Raw genomic sequence first — 21,432 nt, 5'->3', positions numbered from 1 at the left:
GTGGGTTTCCAAGCAGCGAGTACCCTTGTTTTAGCGAACTGGGTTTCCAAGCAGTGAGTAACCGAGTTTTAGTGAAGTGGGTTTCCAAGTAGCGTTGGTTTTTGCGTCCGGCCTGGTTCCGGACCAGGAGTGTGCTTCCGGTCTCTGCGGAGACGAGCCGTGGCGAACCAAGCAGTGTGTACCCTAGTTTTAACGAACTGGGTTTCCAAGTAGTGAATACCCGAGTTTTAGTGAACTGGGTTTCAAAGCAGCGTTGGTTTTTGCGTCCGGGCTGGTTCCAGACCGGAAATGCGCTCCAGGTTTGTGCGGAGACGAGCCGTGGCGGACCAAGCAGCGAGTACCCGAGTTTTAGCGAACTGGGTTTTCAAGCAGTAAGTACCCGAGTTTTAGTGAACTAGGTTTCCAAGCAGCGTTGTTTTTGCGTCCGGGTTGTTTTCGGACCAGGAGTGCGCTCGCGGTCTTTGCGGAGACGAGCCGTGGCGAACCAAGCAGCGAGTACCCAAGTTTTAGCGAAGTGGGTTTCCAAGCAGTGAGTACCCTAGTTTTAGTGAACTGGGTTTCCAAGCAGAGTTGGTTTTTGCGTTCGGGCTGGTTCCGGACCAGGCGTGCGCTCCCGGTATTTGCGGAGACGAGCCGTGGCGAACCAAGCAGCGAGTACCCGAGTTTTAGTGAACTGGGTTTCCAAGCAGCGTTGGTTTTTTCGTCCGGGTTGCTTTCGGACCAGGAGTGCGCTCCCGGTCTTTGCGGAGACGAGCCGTGGCGAACCAAGCAGCGAGTACCTGAGTTTTAGCGAACTAAGCAGTGAGTACCCGAGTTTTAGCGAAGTGGATTTCCAAGCAGTGAGTACCCGAGTTTTAGTGAACTGGGTTTCCAAGCAGCGTTGGTTTTTTCGTCCGGGTTGGTTTCAGACCAGGAGTGCGCCTCCGGTCTTTGCTGAGACGAGCCGTGGCGAACCAAGCAGCGAGTACCCAAGTTTTAGCGAAGTGGGTTTCCAAGCAGCGAGTACCCTAGTTTTAGCTAACTGGGTTTCCAAGCATTGAGTAACCGAGTTTTAGTGAAGTGGGTTTCCAAGTAGCGTTGGTTTTTGCGTCAGGCCTGGTTCCGGACCAGGAGTGGGCTTCCGGTCTCTGCGGAGACGAGCCGTGGCGAACCAAGCAGTGTGTACCCTAGTTTTAACGAACTGGGTTTCCAAGAAGTGAGTACCCGAGTTTTAGTGAACTGGGTTTCAAAGCAGCGTTGGTTTTTGCGTCCGGGCTGGTTCCAGACCGGAAGTGCGCTCCAGGTTTGTGCGGAGACGAGCCGTGGCGGACCAAGCAGCGAGTACCCGAGTTTTAGCGAACTGGGTTTTCAAGCAGTGAGTACCCGAATTTTAGCGAGTGGGGAACCAAGCAGTGAGTACCCGAGTTTTAGTGAACTGGGTTTCCAAGCAGCGTTAGTTTTTGCGTCCTGGCTGGTTCCAACAAGGAGGGCGCTCCCGGTCTTTGCGGAGACGAGCCGTGGCGAAGCAAGCATCGAGTACCCGAGTTTTAGCGAACGGGGTTTCTGAAATCCAAGTAGTGACTTGGTTTGGCAACCTAGAGGGTGAATAGGATGTTTATAAAACTTTTACCTTTTGAAAACTTTTACTAAAATTTCACCCAAGACTTATCCCTTGTTTAATTAAGTTTGAAATAGTTGAACTTAAACAATATTACAAATTAATATAAGTTCAAAAACCCTTGTTAATTAGCAAACTTAATTAGGTGATTTATAGCCTAGTTAGCAAGGTACCAATATTCAATCAAAACCAAAATGCTAACTACTCACTCAATTCCAAATATGTAAGAATGCAAGCACAAATAAATAAGAAAGTGAGAGGGAGAGAAAGATAGAGAAATACCAACACAAGTGACACAAAGATTTATAGTGGTTCGGCAAACGGCCTACTCCACTCTACTCAAGGTCGCACTTGAGGATTTCCACTATTGAGACCTCCACGACGTCCGGCTCCGAGGCTTTTACACTCCAAGGGAATTAGATAAGGATGCCCTTCCACCTTTACAATGACTCTCCTTCTCCGCCGAGTTCTAAGCGGTTTCTCCCAAGGGAATTAAACACGGATGCCCTTGCCACCGATCGAATAAAGAAGAAGATAAAAGCTTTGCCTCTATGTAGGCTACAATGCAAGTTGAAGCTCCAAGGATGCTCTCAAGAATAAACAAGTTTAAGCCTAAACCAATTTCAAAAGATTTTCTCAAATCAAGGCACAAAGAGTTTGGTTGGTGAGAGAATTTAACCAAAAATAGTTCACAAATGATTTTCTATGGTTTGTTGAAGTTGGACAATGTTCATCTCTTTTTTTAGACCCATTAGATGGGTATATATGAAGTCCCAACTCCATGTGACCGTTTGGGGGGTAAAACAGTCAAAACTGGGTCAAAAAATCAACGGCTATAATTTTTTGAGAAAATACACTTCTCGGAGTTCCGAGAGTTTTCTCGGAGTTCCGAGCTCGGAGCTCCGAGGGTTTCTCGGAGTTCCGAGAAACCAAACAGAGATTTAAGTTTAAGAACCTGGTGCATTTCTCGGAGCTCCGAGAATAATTCTCGGAGTTCCGAGACTGGTTTCCAGCAAACAGTGTCAAACTTGTAAAATTCATATCTCCCTCATTTCTCTTCGGATTTTGACGTTCCTATACTCTACGGATATGAGAAAAATGAGAGCTATCTGTTAAAAATATTTTCAAAAATATTTGAAAATGTTTTAAATAAGTTTTGATATGATTTAGTTGCTGGTCCAGGTTGTTGCTTCGGAACTCTGTTTTGTTCATTCTTGTGTTGAATGCCATATGGGTCCCAACATGTTGGTACACCACCATGGCCATTCACTTATCCATTTAAGTCCTTAAAGGGTGTGTTAGTCTCTTTGAAAAACATATTTTAGGGGTTTTAAGATGTGCCTTGATCAAGAGAAAACACAAGAGAGAAAGGTGATACATACTACCCTTTTGAACACTCTCTTGAATGAACTCTTGAGCCAATCTTCATTTGATCTTCAATGTGGTTCTTGGATTGCTTGTGGGATCTTCACTTGAGCTCCTTGCTTTAACATCTTCCAAGGATGATGCCACCAATGTGTTCAAGCTCCTTTGCATGTTGATCCTCAAGCATGTGTTGTGTTGCATTGTGTAATGGCGATATGACATGTCAAGCATGTCAAGTTCCTGTCTAAGACACAACACTCAAGGCAACTGATCAGTCCATAAACGACTAATCAATTTGTGTTTGTTAATCATCAAAACAAGGTGATTGAATGAACCCATGGGGAATCCTTGGGGAACCATTGGGCTTACAGTTTCCAAGCAGTGAGTACCCGAGTTTTAGTGAACTAGGTTTCCAAGCAGCGTTGTTTTTGCGTCCGGGTTGTTTTCGGACCAGGAGTGCGCTCCCGGTCTTTGCGGAGACGAGCCGTGGCGAACCAAGCAGTGAGTACCCAAGTTTTAGCGAAGTGGGTTTCCAAGCAGTGAGTACCCTAGTTTTAGTGAACTGGATTTCCAAGCAGAGTTGGTTTTTGCGTTCGGGCTGGTTTCGGACCAGGCGTGCGCTCCCGGTATTTGCGGAGACGAGCCGTGGCGAACCAAGCAGCGAGTACCCGAGTTTTAGTGAACTGGGTTTCCAAGCAGTGAGTACCCGAGTTTTAGTGAACTGGGTTTCCAAGCAGCGTTGGTTTTTTCGTCCGGGTTGCTTTCGGACCAGGAGTGCGCTCCCGCTGTTTGCGGAGACGAGCCGTGGCGAACCAAGCAGCGAGTACCCGAGTTTTAGCGAACTAAGCAGTGAGTACCCGAGTTTTAGCGAAGTGGGTTTCCAAGCAGTGACTACCCGAGTTTTAGTGAACTGGGTTTCCAAGCAGCGTTGGTTTTTTCGTCCGGGTTGGTTTCGGACCAGGAGTGCGCTCCCGGTCTTTGCTGAGACGAGCCGTGGCGAACCAAGCAGCGAGTACCCAAGTTTTAGCGAAGTGGGTTTCCAAGCAGCGAGTACCCTTGTTTTAGCGAACTGGGTTTCCAAGCAGTGAGTAACCGAGTTTTAGTGAAGTGGGTTTCCAAGTAGCGTTGGTTTTTGCGTCCGGCCTGGTTCCGGACCAGGAGTGTGCTTTCGGTCCCTGCGGAGACGAGCCGTGGCGAACCAAGCAGTGTGTACCCTAGTTTTAACGAACTGGGTTTCCAAGTAGTGAATACCCGAGTTTTAGTGAACTGGGTTTCAAAGCAGCGTTGGTTTTTGCGTCCGGGCTGGTTCCAGACCGGAAATGCGCTCCAGGTTTGTGCGGAGACGAGCCGTGGCGGACCAAGCAGCGAGTACCCGAGTTTTAGCGAACTGGGTTTTCAAGCAGTAAGTACCCGAGTTTTAGTGAACTAGGTTTCCAAGCAGCGTTGTTTTTGCGTCCGGGTTGTTTTCGGACCAGGAGTGCGCTCGCGGTCTTTGCGGAGACGAGCCGTGGCGAACCAAGCAGCGAGTACCCAAGTTTTAGCGAAGTGGGTTTCCAAGCAGTGAGTACCCTAGTTTTAGTGAACTGGGTTTCCAAGCAGAGTTGGTTTTTGCGTTCGGGCTGGTTCCGGACCAGGCGTGCGCTCCCGGTATTTGCGGAGACGAGCCGTGGCGAACCAAGCAGCGAGTACCCGAGTTTTAGTGAACTGGGTTTCCAAGCAGCGTTGGTTTTTTCGTCCGGGTTGCTTTCGGACCAGGAGTGCGCTCCCGGTCTTTGCGGAGACGAGCCGTGGCGAACCAAGCAGCGAGTACCTGAGTTTTAGCGAACTAAGCAGTGAGTACCCGAGTTTTAGCGAAGTAGGTTTCCAAGCAGTGAGTACCCGAGTTTTAGTGAACTGGGTTTCCAAGCAGCGTTGGTTTTTTCGTCCGGGTTGGTTTCGGACCAGGAGTGCGCTCCTGGTCTTTGCTGAGACGAACCGTGGCGAACCAAGCAGCGAGTACCCAAGTTTTAGCGAAGTGGGTTTCCAAGCAGCGAGTACCCTAGTTTTAGCGAACTGGGTTTCCAAGCAGTGAGTAACCGAGTTTTAGTGAAGTGGGTTTCCAAGTAGCGTTGGTTTTTGCGTCCGGCCTGGTTCCGGACCAGGAGTGTGCTTCCTGTCTCTGCGGAGACGAGCCGTGGCGAACCAAGCAGTGTGTACCCTAGTTTTAACGAACTGGGTTTCCAAGTAGTGAGTACCCGAGTTTTAGTGAACTGGGTTTCAAAGCAGCGTTGGTTTTTGCGTCCGGGCTAGTTCCAGACCGGAAATGCGCTCCAGGTTTGTGCGGAGACGAGCCGTGGCGGACCAAGCAGCGAGTACCCGAGTTTTAGCGAACTGGGTTTTCAAGCAGTGAGTACCCGAGTTTTAGTGAACTAGGTTTCCAAGCAGCGTTGTTTTTGCGTCCGGGTTGTTTTTGGACCAGGAGTGCGCTCGCAGTCTTTGCGGAGACGAGCCGTGGCGAACCAAGCAGCGAGTACCCAAGTTTTAGCGAAGTGGGTTTCCAAGCAGTGAGTACCCTAGTTTTAGTGAACTGGGTTTCCAAGCAGAGTTGGTTTTTGCGTTCGGGCTGGTTCCGGACCAGGCGTGCGCTCCCGGTCTTTGCGGAGACGAGCCGTGGCGAACCAAGCAGCGAGTACCCGAGTTTTAGCGAACTAGGTTTCCAAGCAGTGAGTACCCGAGTTTTAGTGAACTGGGTTTCCAAGCAGCGTTGGTTTTTTCGTCCGGGTTGGTTTCGGACCAGGAGTGCGCTCCCGGTCTTTGCGGAGACGAGCCGTGGCGAACCAGGCAGCGAGTACCCGAGTTTTAGCGAACTAAGCAGTGAGTACCCGAGTTTTATCGAAGTGGATTTCCAAGCAGTGAGTACCCGAGTTTTAGTGAACTGGGTTTCCAAGTAGCGTTGGTTTTTTCGCCCGGGTTGGTTTCGGACCAGGAGTGCGCTCCCGGTCTTTGCTGAGACGAGCCGTGGCGAACCAAGCAGCGAGTACCCAAGTTTTAGCGAAGTGGGTTTCCAAGCAGCGAGTACCCTAGTTTTAGCGAACTGGGTTTCCTAGCAGTGAGTAACCGAGTTTTAGTGAAGTGGGTTTCCAAGTAGCGTTGGTTTTTGCGTCAGGCCTGGTACCGGACCAGGAGTGGGCTTCCGGTCTCTGCGGAGACGAGCCGTGGCGAACCAAGCAGTGTGTACTCTAGTTTTAACGAACTGGGTTTCCAAGAAGTGAGTACCCGAGTTTTAGTGAACTGGGTTTCAAAGCAGCGTTGGTTTTTGCGTCCGGGCTGGTTGCAGACCGGATGTGCGCTCCAGGTTTGTGCGGAGACGAGCCGTGGCGGACCAAGCAGCGAGTACCCGAGTTTTAGCGAACTGGGTTTTCAAGCAGTGAGTACCCGAATTTTAGCGAGTGGGGAACCAAGCAGTGAGTACCCGAGTTTTAGTGAACTGGGTTTCCAAGCAGCGTTAGTTTTTGCGTCCTGGCTGGTTCCGGACCAGGAGGGCGCTCCCGGTCTTTGCGGAGACGATCCGTGGCGAAGCAAGCAGCGAGTACCCGAGTTTTAGCGAACGGGGTTTCCAAGCAGTGAGTACCCGAGTTTTAGTGAACTAGGTTTCCAAGCAGCGTTGTTTTTGCGTCCGGGTTGTTTTCGGACCAGGGGTGCGCTCCCGGTCTCTGCGGAGACGAGCCGTGGCGAACCAAGCAGCGAGTACCTAAGTTTTAGCGAAGTGGGTTTCCAAGCAGTGAGTACCCTAGTTTTAGTGAACTGGGTTTCCAAGCAGAGTTGGTTTTTACGTTCGGGCTAGTTCCGGACCAGGCGTGCGCTCCCGGTATTTGCGGAGACGAGCCGTGGCGAACCAAGCAGCGAGTACCCGAGTTTTAGTGAACTGGGTTTCCAAGCAGTGAGTACCCGAGTTTTAGTGAACTGGGTTTCCAAGCAGCGTTGGTTTTTTCGTCCGGGTTGCTTTCGGACCAGGCGTGCGCTCCCGGTCTTTGCGGAGACGAGCCGTGGCGAACCAAGCAGCGAGTACCCGAGTTTTAGCGAACTAAGCAGTGAGTACCCGAGTTTTAGCGAACTAGGTTTCCAAGCAGTGAGTACCCGAGTTTTAGTGAACTGGGTTTCCAAGCAGCGTTGGTTTTTTCGTCCGGGTTGGTTTCGGACCAGGAGTACGCTCCCGGTCTTTGCGGAGACGAGCCGTGGCGAACCAAGCAGCGAGTACCCGAGTTTTAGCAAACTAAGCAGTGAGTACCCGAGTTTTAGCGAAGTTGATTTCCAAGCAGTGAGTACCCGAGTTTTAGTGAACTGGGTTTCCAAGCAGCGTTGGTTTTTTCGTCCGGGTTGGTTTCGGACCAGGAGTGCGCTCCCGGTCTTTGCTGAGACGAGCCGTGGCGAACCAAGCAGCGAGTACCCAAGTTTTAGCGAAGTGGGTTTCCAAGCAGCGAGTACCCTAGTTTTAGCGAACTGGGTTTCCAAGCAGTGAGTAACCGAGTTTTAGTGAAGTGGGTTTCCAAGTAGCGTTGGTTTTTGCGTCAGGCCTGGTTCCGGACCAGGAGTGGGCTTCCGGTCTCTGCGGAGACGAGCCGTGGCGAACCAAGCAGTGTGTACCCTAGTTTTAACGAACTGGGTTTCCAAGAAGTGAGTACCCGAGTTTTAGTGAACTGGGTTTCAAAGCAGCGTTGGTTTTTGCGTCCGGGCTGGTTCTAGACCGGAAGTGCGCTCCAGGTTTGTGCGGAGACGAGCCGTGGCGGACCAAGCAGCGAGTACCCGAGTTTTAGCGAAATGGGTTTTCAAGCAGTGAGTACCCGAATTTTAGCGAGTGGGGAACCAAGCAGTGAGTACCCGAGTTTTAGTGAACTGGGTTTCCAAGCAGCGTTAGTTTTTGCGTCCTGGCTGGTTCCGGACCAGGAGGGCGCTCCCGGTCTTTGCGGAGACGAGCCGTGGCGAAGCAAGCAGCGAGAACCCGAGTTTTAGCGAACGGGGTTTCCAAGCAGTGAGTACCCGAGTTTTAGTGAACTAGGTTTCCAAGCAGCGTTGTTTTTGCGTCCGGGTTGTTTTCGGACCAGGAGTGCGCTCCCGGTCTTTGCGGAGATGAGCCGTGGCGAACCAAGCAGCGAGTACCCAAGTTTTAGCGAAGTGGGTTTCCAAGCAGTGAGTACCCTAGTTTTAGTGAACTGGGTTTCCAAGCAGCGTAGGTTTTTTCGTCCGGGTTGCTTTCGGACCAGGAGTGCGCTCCCGGTCTTTGCGGAGACGAGCCGTGGCGAACCAAGCAGCGAGTACCCGAGTTTTAGCGAACTAAGCAGTGAGTACCCGAGTTTTAGCGAAGTGGGTTTCCAAGCAGTGAGTACCCGAGTTTTAGTGAACTGGGTTTCCAAGCAGCGTTGGTTTTTTCGTCCGGGTTGGTTTCGGACCAGGAGTGCGCTCCTGGTCTTTGCTGAGACGAGCCGTGGCGAACCAAGCAGCGAGTACCCAAGTTTTAGCGAAGTGGGTTTCCAAGCAGCGAGTACCCTAGTTTTAGCGAACTGGGTTTCCAAGCAGTGAGTAACCGAGTTTTAGTGAAGTGGGTTTCCAAGTAGCGTTGGTTTTTGTGTCCGGCCTGGTTCCGGACCAGGAGTGTGCTTCCGGTCTCTGCGGAGACGAGCCGTGGCGAACCAAGCAGTGCGTACCCTAGTTTTAACGAACTGGGTTTCCAAGTAGTGAGTACCCGAGTTTTAGTGAACTGGGTTTCAAAGCAGCGTTGGTTTTTGCGTCCGGGCTGGTTCCAGACCGGAAATGCGCTCCAGGTTTGTGCGGTGACGAGCCGTGGCGGACCAAGCAGTGAGTACCCGAGTTTTAGCGAACTGGGTTTTCAAGCAGTGAGTACCCGAGTTTTAGTGAACTAGGTTTCCAAGCAGCGTTGTTTTTGCGTCCGGGTTGTTTTCGGACCAGGAGTGCGCTCGCGGTCTTTGCGGAGACGAGCCGTGGCGAACCAAGCAGCGAGTACCCAAGTTTTAGCGAAGTGGGTTTCCAAGCAGTGAGTACCCTAGTTTTAGTGAACTGGGTTTCCAAGCAGAGTTGGTTTTTGCGTTCGGGCTGGTTCCGGACCAGGCGTGCGGTCTCGGTCTTTGCGGAGACGAGCCGTGGCGAACCAAGCAGCGAGTACCCGAGTTTTAGCGAACTAGGTTTCCAAGCAGTGAGTACCCGAGTTTTAGTGAACTGGGTTTCCAAGCAGCGTTGGTTTTTTCGTCCGGGTTGGTTTCGGACCAGGAGTGCGCTCCCGGTCTTTGCGGAGACGAGCCGTGGCGAACCAGGCAGCGAGTACCCGAGTTTTAACGAACTAAGCAGTGAGTACCCGAGTTTTAGCGAAGTGGATTTCCAAGCAGTGAGTACCCGAGTTTTAGTGAACTGGGTTTCCAAGTAGCGTTGGTTTTTTCGCCCGGGTTGGTTTCGGACCAGGAGTGCGCTCCCGGTCTTTGCTGAGACGAGCCGTGGCGAACCAACCAGCGAGTACCGAAGTTTTAGCGAAGTGGGTTTCCAAGCAGCGAGTACCCTAGTTTTAGCGAACTGGGTTTCCTAGCAGTGAGTAACCGAGTTTTAGTGAAGTGGGTTTCCAAGTAGCGTTGGTTTTTGCGTCAGGCCTGGTTCCGGACCAGGAGTGGGCTTCCGGTCTCTGCGGAGACGAGCCGTGGCGAACCAAGCAGTGTGTACTCTAGTTTTAACGAACTGGGTTTCCAAGAAGTGAGTACCCGAGTTTTAGTGAACTGGGTTTCAAAGCAGCGTTGGTTTTTGCGTCCGGGCTGGTTGCAGACCGGATGTGCGCTCCAGGTTTGTGCGGAGACGAGCCGTGGCGGACCAAGCAGCGAGTACCCGAGTTTTAGCGAACTGGGTTTTCAAGCAGTGAGTACCCGAATTTTAGCGAGTGGGGAACCAAGCAGTGAGTACCCGAGTTTTAGTGAACTGGGTTTCCAAGCAGCGTTAGTTTTTGCGTCCTGGCTGGTTCCGGACCAGGAGGGCGCTCTCGGTCTTTGCGGAGACGATCCGTGGCGAAGCAAGCAGCGAGTACCCGAGTTTTAGCGAACGGGGTTTCCAAGCAGTGAGTACCCGAGTTTTAGTGAACTAGGTTTCCAAGCAGCGTTGTTTTTGCGTCCGGGTTGTTTTCGGACCAGGGGTGCGCTCCCGGTCTTTGCGGAGACGAGCCGTGGCGAACCAAGCAGCGAGTACCTAAGTTTTAGCGAAGTGGGTTTCCAAGCAGTGAGTACCCTAGTTTTAGTGAACTGGGTTTCCAAGCAGAGTTGGTTTTTACGTTCGGGCTGGTTCCGGACCAGGCGTGCGCTCCCGGTATTTGCGGAGACGAGCCGTGGCGAACCAAGCAGCGAGTACCCGAGTTTTAGTGAACTGGGTTTCCAAGCAGTGAGTACCCGAGTTTTAGTGAACTGGGTTTCCAAGCAGCGTTGGTTTTTTCGTCCGGGTTGGTTTCGGACCAGGAGTGCGCTCCCGGTCTTTGCGGAGACGAGCCGTGGCGAACCAAGCAGCGAGTACCCGAGTTTTAGCGAACTAAGCAGTGAGTACCCGAGTTTTAGCGAACTAGGTTTCCAAGCAGTGAGTACCCGAGTTTTAGTGAACTGGGTTTCCAAGCAGCGTTGGTTTTTTCGTCCGGGTTGGTTTCGGACCAGGAGTACGCTCCCGGTCTTTGCGGAGACGAGCCGTGGCGAACCAAGCAGCGAGTACCCGAGTTTTAGCAAACTAAGCAGTGAGTACCCGAGTTTTAGCGAAGTGGATTTCCAAGCAGTGAGTACCCGAGTTTTAGTGAACTGGGTTTCCAAGCAGCGTTGGTTTTTTCGTCCGGGTTGGTTTCGGACCAGGAGTGCGCTCCCGGTCTTTGCTGAGACGAGCCGTGGCGAACCAAGCAGCGAGTACCCAAGTTTTAGCGAAGTGGGTTTCCAAGCAGCGAGTACCCTAGTTTTAGCGAACTGGGTTTCCAAGCAGTGAGTAACCGAGTTTTAGTGAAGTGGGTTTCCAAGTAGCGTTAGTTTTTGCGTCAGGCCTGGTTCCGGACCAGGAGTGGGCTTCCGGTCTCTGCGGAGACGAGCCGTGGCGAACCAAGCAGTGTGTACCCTAGTTTTAAGGAACTGGGTTTCCAAGAAGTGAGTACCCGAGTTTTAGTGAACTGGGTTTCAAAGCAGCGTTGGTTTTTGCGTCCGGGCTGGTTCTAGACCGGAAGTGCGCTCCAGGTTTGTGCGGAGACGAGCCGTGGCGGACCAAGCAGCGAGTACCCGAGTTTTAGCGAAATGGGTTTTCAAGCAGTGAGTACCCGAATTTTAGCGAGTGGGGAACCAAGCAGTGAGTACCCGAGTTTTAGTGAACTGGGTTTCCAAGCAGCGTTAGTTTTTGCGTCCTGGCTGGTTCCGGACCAGGAGGGCGCTCCCGGTCTTTGCGGAGACGAGCCGTGGCGAAGCAAGCAGCGAGAACCCGAGTTTTAGCGAACGGGGTTTCCAAGCAGTGAGTACCCGAGTTTTAGTGAACTAGGTTTCCAAGCAGCGTTGTTTTTGCGTCCGGGTTGTTTTCGGACCAGGAGTGCGCTCCCGGTCTTTGCGGAGATGAGCCGTGGCGAACCAAGCAGCGAGTACCCAAGTTTTAGCGAAGTGGGTTTCCAAGCAGTGAGTACCCTAGTTTTAGTGAACTGGGTTTCCAAGCAGCGTTGGTTTTTTCGTCCGGGTTGCTTTCGGACCAGGAGTGCGCTCCCGGTCTTTGCGGAGACGAGCCGTGGCGAACCAAGCAGCGAGTACCCGAGTTTTAGCGAACTAAGCAGTGAGTACCCGAGTTTTAGCGAAGTGGGTTTCCAAGCAGTGAGTACCCGAGTTTTAGTGAACTGGGTTTCCAAGCAGCGTTGGTTTTTTCGTCCGGGTTGGTTTCGGACCAGGAGTGCGCTCCTGGTCTTTGCTGAGACGAGCCGTGGCAAACCAAGCAGCGAGTACCCAAGTTTTAGCGAAGTGGGTTTCCAAGCAGCGAGTACCCTAGTTTTAGCGAACTGGGTTTCCAAGCAGTGAGTAACCGAGTTTTAGTGAAGTGGGTTTCCAAGTAGCGTTGGTTTTTGTGTCCGGCCTGGTTCCGGACCAGGAGTGTGCTTCCGGTCTCTGCGGAGACGAGCCGTGGCGAACCAAGCAGTGTGTACCCTAGTTTTAACGAACTGGGTTTCCAAGTAGTGAGTACCCGAGTTTTAGTGAACTGGGTTTCAAAGCAGCGTTGGTTTTTGCGTCCGGGCTGGTTCCAGACCGGAAATGCGCTCCAGGTTTGTGCGGTGACGAGCCGTGGCGGACCAAGCAGCGAGTACCCGAGTTTTAGCGAACTGGGTTTTCAAGCAGTGAGTACCCGAGTTTTAGTGAACTAGGTTTCCAAGCAGCGTTGTTTTTGCGTCCGGGTTGTTTTCGGACCAGGAGTGCGCTCGCGGTCTTTGCGGAGACGAGCCGTGGCGAACCAAGCAGCGAGTACCCAAGTTTTAGCGAAGTGGGTTTCCAAGCAGTGAGTACCCTAGTTTTAGTGAACTGGGTTTCCAAGCAGAGTTGGTTTTTGCGTTCGGGCTGGTTCCGGACCAGGCGTGCGGTCTCGGTCTTTGCGGAGACGAGCCGTGGCGAACCAAGCATCGAGTACCCGAGTTTTAGCGAACTAGGTTTCCAAGCAGTGAGTACCCGAGTTTTAGTGAACTGGGTTTCCAAGCAGCGTTGGTTTTTTCGTCCGGGTTGGTTTCGGACCAGGAGTGCGCTCCCGGTCTTTGCGGAGACGAGCCGTGGCGAACCAAGCAGCGAGTACCCGAGTTTTAGCGAACTAAGCAGTGAGTACCCGAGTTTTAGCGAAGTGGATTTCCAAGCAGTGAGTACCCGAGTTTTAGTGAACTGGGTTTCCAAGCAGCGTTGGTTTTTTCGTCCGGGTTGGTTTCGGACCAGGACTGCGCTCCCAGTCTTTGCTGAGACGAGCCGTGGCGAACCAAGCAGCGAGTACCCAAGTTTTAGCGAAGTGGGTTTCCAAGCAGCGAGTACCCTATTTTTAGCGAATTGGGTTTCCAAGCAGTTAGTAACCTAGTTTTAGTGAAGTGGGTTTCCAAGTAGCGTTGGTTTTTGCGTCAGGCCTGGTTCCGGACCAGGAGTGGGCTTCCGGTCTCTGCGGAGACGAGCCGTGGCGAACCAAGCAGTGTGTACCCTAGTTTTAACGAACTGGGTTTCCAAGAAGTGAGTACCCGAGTTTTAGTGAACTGGGTTTCAAAGTGTAAGCCCAAGGGTCTACTCTCCTATCTTGTTTTGATTATTCTAAACATAATTGATTGTGTTTTTGAATACTAATCAATTTGCTTTGAAGTGTTGTGTTTGAGATAGGATTGATCATTGAAGAAACCAACACACAACATGGTCATGCTTGGAGTATCCCATACAAGAGTCAAAGGAGCTAAGTGAAGCTCACCTCATCTCTCAAGCAAGCATACACAAGATGGAAGATCAATTGAAGACCAAGACTAAAGAGAAGTTGAAAGCTACATAGGTATCATTGTACATCCTTTCTCTTTAGATTTCCAAGTCAAGGCAAAGTGTTTTCAAAATGTTTTTCAAAGAACACTTAAGAACTTAAAATGGATTAGTGAATGCTTATGTGGTGGACCAACATGTTGGGACCCTCATAAACATTCCAAAATAATCATAGGAGATGAGTTCCAAAAGCCAAAAATCAAACAAGAAATAAAATCTCAAAATATGTGGATTTTTAGGCTTCTCGGAACTCCGAGATTTTTTCTCGGAGCTCCGAGCTCGGAACTCCGAGAGTTCCCTCGGAACTCCGAGAAAAGGTCCAGTAGCGTCTGGACATTTTCTCGGAACTCCGAGAAATGGTCCAGTAGAAAAATTCCATTTTCTGGCCGTTGTCTCGGAACTCCAAGAATATTTCTCGGAACTCCGAGAATTCTCGGAACTCCGAGAATGGTTCTCGGAACTCCGAGAACCTTGCGACAGCTCAAAAAAGAGCCGTTGGGTTTTGATTTAAAAATTGATTTTTGTTATCTACACCCCCAAAACGGTCATATTTTGAGGAGAGACTATTTATACAATATCTAGAGGATTATTTCCTCTCTCTGGATTTTTGAAAAACCCTCTTAAGCACTCAAGCAAACTTGCAACCCTTTCAAGCTTAAGATTTTTGGTTTTTCCCAAACTTGCCTTTCACTTGTGAACCTATTGAGTTTGGATATTTTAGAGCTATCACTTGCAAATCCTTGTTGAAGAGCAATCAAGGAACTACAAAGGGCATCAAGCTTTCAAGAAGAAGCCAAGCTATCAATCCTTCATATCTTGTATAGGTGGCTAGGGTATTCCGTTTTTAATTCCCTAGAGAGCAACCGCTTAGAACTCGGCGGAGAAGGGGAGTCTTTGTAAAGGTGTAAGGGCATCCTTGTTTAATATCCCTTGGAATTGTAACCGCCTCAGAGCCGGGCATCGTGGAGGTCTCCAATAGTGGAATCCCTCAAGTGCGACCTTGAGTAGAGTGGAGTAGGCCGTTGGCCGAACCACTATATATCGGTGTGTCATTTCTCACTCTTGCATTTCCATTATTGTTTGGCTTGGGATTTTCACTTTGTTTTTCAATTATATTTGCACTAACCAAATATTTAATTAAGTGAAGAAAAATTCCAATTAGGGTTCATAGGTAATTTTCAAAAGGCCTAATATTGAGTTAAATTCAATTCACCCCCCCTCTTGAGTATTTCACAAAGCAGCGTTGGTTTTTGCGTCCGGGCTGGTTCCAGACCGGAAGTGCGCTCCAGGTTTGTGTGGAGACGAGCCGTGGCGGACCAAGCAGCGAGTACCCGAGTTTTAGCGAACTGGGTTTTCAAGCAGTGAGTACCCGAATTTTAGCGAGTGGGGAACCAAGCAGTGAGTACCCGAGTTTTAGTGAACTGGGTTTCCAAGCAGCGTTAGTTTTTGCGTCCTGGCTGGTTCCGGACCAGGAGGGCGCTCCCGGTCTTTGCGGAGACGATCCGTGGCGAAGCAAGCAGCGAGTACCCGAGTTTTAGCGAACGGGGTTTCCAAGCAGTGAGTACCCGAGTTTTAGTGAACTAGGTTTCCAAGCAACGTTGTTTTTGCGTCCGGGTTGTTTTCGGACCAGGGGTGCGCTCCCGGTCTTTGCGGAGACGAGCCGTGGCGAACCAAGCAGCGAGTACCCAAGTTTTAGCGAAGTGGGTTTCCAAGCAGTGAGTACCCTAGTTTTAGTGAACTGGGTTTCCAAGCAGAGTTGGTTTTTACGTTCGGGCTGGTTCCGGACCAGGCGTGCGCTCCCGGTATATGCAGAGACGAGCCGTGGCGAACCAAGCAGCGAGTACCCGAGTTTTAGTGAACTGGGTTTCCAACAGTGAGTACCCGAGTTTTAGTGAACTGGGTTTCCAAGCAGCGTTGGTTTTTTCGTCCGGGTTGGTTTCGGACTGTAGACACCCCATTTTGACCGTGCCCTAATCTCTTCTTGTTTGAGCAAAGCCTCATCAAATAAATGAGATAGAACCCCAAATTTCATCCCAAGCTAGCTTAGGATCCCAGCTGGGTCCCTGCGAAATTTCATCAAAATCCGAGCGCGTTTGCCTAGCGAACGGGTCGAGCAAAGTCATAGGTCAAGTTCAGAGAAGGGGGGTACATTTATCCTGAGCGGTGCCTATTCGAATCCAGAAAAGACAAGGGAAACCGCCCGATCATCAATTTTTTCGTGCGCTCATCAATTTTCCGCGCGCCCATCATTTTGGAGTGTCAATATCAGCAGCTCGTATTTATCTATATAAAAAAAAAAATTTTCGTTTAAGGGGGAGATTTTTCAGATCTAGGTTTTCTTTATTAAAAAAAAAAACCAAATCACAGAGAGAGATCGTCTTCTCCGGCCATTATTCTGTGAAATCCCGACCGGATTTCTGCCATTTTGCCATCGGTTAGCTTATCTCTACCTCCTCCTCATTCTTCGAAGCCCTCATTTTTCTAAAAAAATTCTGAAAACAGAGGGAGAGAGAGAAAGAAACCCATTTTCCTTCGTTCTTCTTCTCCGATCATCTTGATCGGAGATCCGGCCTAATTCCGATCCGATACAAATCCTAGATCTGCAGATCGAGCGAACGAGAGAGAGAGAGAGGAGATCTTACCTTACCTCTTCTTCTCCGATCGATTCGATCATCTCCTCCGGTAGATCTCCGGCCGGTGCGCTTTTCTTTTTCTCCTCTTCATTGTTTTTCTTTATCCTCTTACAAGAAACTATAGCCTAAAGTTTTCTCAATCTTAGATCCCTTTTTCTAGATCCTAATTTTAGATCCTAGCTCTCATTCTCCTTTTCTCCGGTCGGATCCGACGAATCTGAAACCGTTTGCTACTGGTTATTGTTTCTAATCTAAAGATCTGCAAAGAAGATTTGTAATTAGAGAGAGAGAGAAGATCCCCAATTTTTTCAAACCCAAATCCTTTTTTCCGATCAAGCTCTTCTCCGACAAGGATACCAGAGCTCCGGCTGGTCAACATCCTCTGCAATTTTGTCGAGATGATGAATATATCAAGAGGATGAGAAAGGCATTCATCTTTTTGTTTTGAAAGATCTGAAAGCTATTTTTTTTTTTTACTCGATTTCAGGTAAGTGATTATTGAATTTTGAATTACTAATTTTGATCCAAATCATATGTTTAGATAAGTTTTTTTTTTATCTTATTGCTGGATAGAACCAGTCATGTAGAATATTTGTTTGAGTTACTCTATGAGATCAAGATCGAAATCATGAGTTTCGATTTTTTTTGTTTCTGCAAATTTGTTTGATGATGCAACCTGGATCCTAGTCTATTTTTTTTTATATATTTAATTATGCTAAATAATTGGATTTATATGAGTTCGCTAGGTTTTGGATTTCTAAAGATTTTGTTAAGAGCTAGTTTCAAAGATGAATAAAAGAATGAGTAATTAGAAGTTGTAAACCTTGTATTTCTTTACCTCTATTTGTGAATTTTCTTAGCTAATATGCGAGTACATTAATCCTATCATTGCCACCTGTATGTTGATAAGAATAGTTGTCTGTGGAAAATTATGCAAATTTATCTTGTATAGGCATAATATGCCCTGTTTGGATGAAAGAATAAGAACTAGAGTCAGCTGATTCTTGCATTTTCTCGAGTTCAGAATCAGATGGATGTGAAGATATTTTTTTTTTTTTAGAATTATGAGAGACCTGCCCTGGATTTATGTTTCTTGATCTGAAATTTTGAATAACTTTGTTTTTAGAAAAAGAAAGAAAGAATATAAGACAGAGCAGAGTTAAAGTAAAATATAGTCATTGAATTATAACCGTTCTTGTAATTTGTATTGCCTATGACTTTTGATTGAATTATGTGTCTCTACATCTTGATAACTCTTATTTTATTTTTATTTTTATTTTTTTTGTTCATAAGAGTTAAAGGTTTTTTATAAGTTCTGTGGACCCATCTTAAATACGATTGCAAGTCTTGCCTCTCCAAGCTTTCTTCTTGATTAGATCCTACTGTCTTAATGGATAGAATCTGATACTTGGTCATTCATTTTAAATCAGTTTGGACGTAGAATTATCAATGCTTTTGATGTTTGGCATTACTTTATGACTCGATAACCCCTTATTTGTGCCATGGACAATTCGTATTGGATATACTATCATAATTTGAGTGGTGGTATTGAATATGTTTGCATTGTTTTCATTTAATTAGTATGATTTAGCTTTGATAAAATTTTGAAGAAGAAGCAGAATAGTCAATTTTGGTATCACATTGTTGAATGAATGCTCTAAAGCATATGATAATTTCATATTGGTAATGATAACATTTGTCTAGAATATTCCTTGGTCTGTCAATCTATTAGACATATAATTTTTTTTTGTAAATCTAAAAATGATTTGGAGTTGATAGGGTATTTCATTGGTTGGTTCTAATGATTATTTGTAGTGTGTCATTTAGTGGTCTTAGGATTTGTCAAGTAATTTCCATTTTAAATTATTATATCTTTATATTATTGTTTATTTTGTGATTTTAGGACAATCCTTATGGTGTTATTAAATGTTTTTGGAATATGAATTTAACAAAATCTTTGATTTTTCTTATTAAATGAAGTTGTAGAATTTATTAAATAAACTAGATACCTGGCCCCATTCTCTTGCCATTTTAACATCTAAATTCTAATTATTTCTAGATACAATTTATTGAATCATCTTTCAATTTTTTTTTTTATCCTTTTCATTCGTTTGGCCTTCAATGTATTGTACCCTTGCACATAGTTATAATTCGTAACTGTTCCAATCATTAATAGTTTCAAAACATGTAGTCCCTTTTTGGATTATAAATATTTCATTATCATGGGAACAATTTACTCGTTTTTTTTAGCTATCAATGACTATTATAATTCTCAATAAATTTTCACAGGCTTATTAAGGAAATAAAGGCAAGCTAATACAGATAGTGTAGTCTGAAATGTTAATTGTTGGACTTTGAGAATTTTACACAGCTTAATTCTATTACCATTCATGTCTATTTACTTTACTTCATATGCCATCTTAATTATCCTTAAGAAAATATGTTAAGCTACGATGATTTAAATGAGTGTTAATGGTATGAAAAGGAGCAGCTTAGCATAAGTGAAAGAATTAGATGGTGATGATATTAATGTTTATAATACTTGATTCAGTTGTAGTGTGGAGTAAATATTTTAATGCCCCGATTGAAAATATAAGTCCGGATAATTTGGTTGAATAATTAGTAGTAAAGTCTGCAATTGCTTAGATAAAGGTAATTAATACAAGGAAGTTTGAACTGGAGTAGTATGGGCATATTTATGGAAAACATGTTTGTAACTGTCAAAGAAAATCTAACAGCTGATAGAGTTCAATTAATGATTTACCACATATGTTTGGTTCATAGACTAACTTAAATGTCTTGTTCTGTTATTTTTTGTTCAGTTTGTTATTGTTTACTTATGATCAAAAGAAATATTGTAATTGTGTCTAAATAGTTGAATGAATACATTAGTAAGTTGATAGTTTATTATCAGGAAAATTGTTTTGCTCATTTCTGTATGATTGGTCATTCTAATGGAATATGCCGTTGAGTTCCATCCAGTGCCCATCCAATGCCCACCCAGTGCTCATCCAGTGCCCATCCAATGCCCATCCAGCGCCCATCCAGTGCCCATCCAGCGCCCATCCAGTGCCCATCTAGTGCTCATCCAGTGCTCATCTAGTGCTCATCCAGTGCTCATCCAGTGCCTAACTTAAACAGTCTAGGGCCTAACTACTACATAACCAATGCCTAACCAGTCCAATGCTTATCCAACCCATGTATCCTTATGAATAATAGTATCCCTTATTTTGTTTTCTGAGCATGATAAAGTTCATAACAGCTTTCATTTTGTTGGTTGAATATGATAAAAGCCTATAGCAGCCATGTATAGCATCCCATTCTCTTTCTCCATTTTAGGAAGACTTTACAAGTCTTTCAATTTTTTTTCCTTAAAGCATTAGTAACCTTTTATCATTGCAGGGCGATGAAGGCGCTAGCCTAAGCCCATTTTTTAGAAGTTTTATTTAAATAAATTGTTTAGATAGGAAGAAGGAGATCAGATGACTACTCTATTCGATATTATCGATATGAGTACCGTCTGATTTCAAGGTGGGATGTAGAAATATTATTATGTGTATTTGATATCAGATGATTACTTTAGCATCATCTGATTTCATTGGAGTCCCCATATTGGGGTGATGTGTATGGTTGGGAATAGAAGTGTTTGATATTGTTTACTTTTACTTTATTAGGCTATCCAGCGGCTGGTCTGGACTAATTAATGTTGTTTACCATTTTATGATTGTTATATTCTTGAAAATTCTTCTTTGCTTAGCACTTGATTTATTCTTAGAATAAAATTTGCGATTATCTGATAACCCTTTCTTCTCTTTTTGATAGACTAACTCAGTCTTATAGATTTCGTTAAAATTCTTTGATATTAGAATTCCCTTTCGTTGAAAGGGCGATGAAGGCGATAGCCCAAGCCCATTATTAGGGGACTTGCTCAGTCCAAGTTGCATACCTCTCCTTTGTATATAGGAGACTTGCCTAGTCTCATTCTCTTACTAACCCTCCTCTTTGTGCGTCGTTTGGTTTTGGGAGAACACCCTACTCGGCTTGGCTTCATACCCCTATCCTATATGGGTATCTGGTTGCACATTTGTTGCACCCTAGGGCTAGGTAGCTGTCCGGCCCGGCTGGGTGTTTTACCTTTGCCAAATATGCACAAGGTCTCTTTTTCCTTGTTAGTATTTTCTCTATCCTACCTCTGTGTCTAAGAGACTTACCTAGTCTCATTTTCTTGCTAACCCTCCTCTTTGTGCGTCGTTTGGTTTTGGGAGAACACCCTACTCGGCTTGGCTTCATACCCCTATCCTATATGGGTATCTGGTTGCACATTTGTTGCACCCTAGGGCTAGGTAGCTGTCCGGCCCGGCTGGGTGTTTTACCTTTGCCAAATATGCACAAGGTCTCTTTTTCCTTGTTAGTATTTTCTCTATCCTACCTCTGTGTCTAAGAGACTTACCTAGTCTCATTTTCTTGCTAAACCTCCTCTTTGTGTATCATTTGGTTTTGGGAGAACACCCTACTCGGCTTGGCTTCATACCCCTATCCTATATGGGTATCTGGTTGCACATTTGTTGCACCCTAGGGCTAGGTAGCTGTCCGGCCCGGCTGGGTGTTTTACCTTTGCCAAATATGCACAAGGTCTCTTTTTCCTTGTTAGTATTTTCTCTATCCTACCTCTGTGTATAGGAGACTTGCCTAGTCTCTTTCTCTTACTAAACCTCCTCTTTGTGTATCATTTGGTTTTGGGAGAACACCCTACTCGGCTTGACTTCATACCCCTATCCTATATGGGTATCTGGTTGCACATTTGTTGCACCCTAGGGCTAGGTAGCTGTCCGGCCCGGCTGGATGTTTTACCTTTGCTAAATATGCACAATGTCTTCCCTTATTACTTGCGAGCTTTATCTTAGCTTGATAGTCTCACTAGCACCCTTCTTTATCTCTTTTTCTTTTAGGAGACAGGATTTGTCTCATTAGCGCCTCCTTCTTAGAATCCTGTTTTCAGAGTCAGTCCTTAGCCTAGGAGTCTGTCCTTAGCTAGAGAGTCTGTTTTTCTTTCAGGAGTCAATCCTATCATCGTAGGGGTTAGGATTTTATCCAACCTCTCATCAAATCTTGTGTTTTTTCTATCCGCTCTTGTAAGGTATAGGATGCTGTCCAACCCTTGCAGAGTTGTTATTCTGTTCATTTCCCCTCCGCAAAGCATAGGATGCTGTCCAACCTTTGCGGGATATCAGGAGTCTGTCTTCCCCTTATGATGATAGGATTTGTCTCCCTTGAGTCAAAAAACACTTAAAAACATCAAAAACATCTAAAACACCAAAAATCCCAAAAA

The sequence above is a fragment of the Tasmannia lanceolata genome, unplaced genomic scaffold (assembly GCF_043159265.1).
Source record: "Tasmannia lanceolata isolate RefF3 unplaced genomic scaffold, GAP_Taslan_0.1 ptg000023l, whole genome shotgun sequence".
Classification (NCBI taxonomy): Eukaryota; Viridiplantae; Streptophyta; class Magnoliopsida; order Canellales; family Winteraceae; genus Tasmannia; species Tasmannia lanceolata.
Note: the sequence above shows the minus strand (reverse complement) of the source record.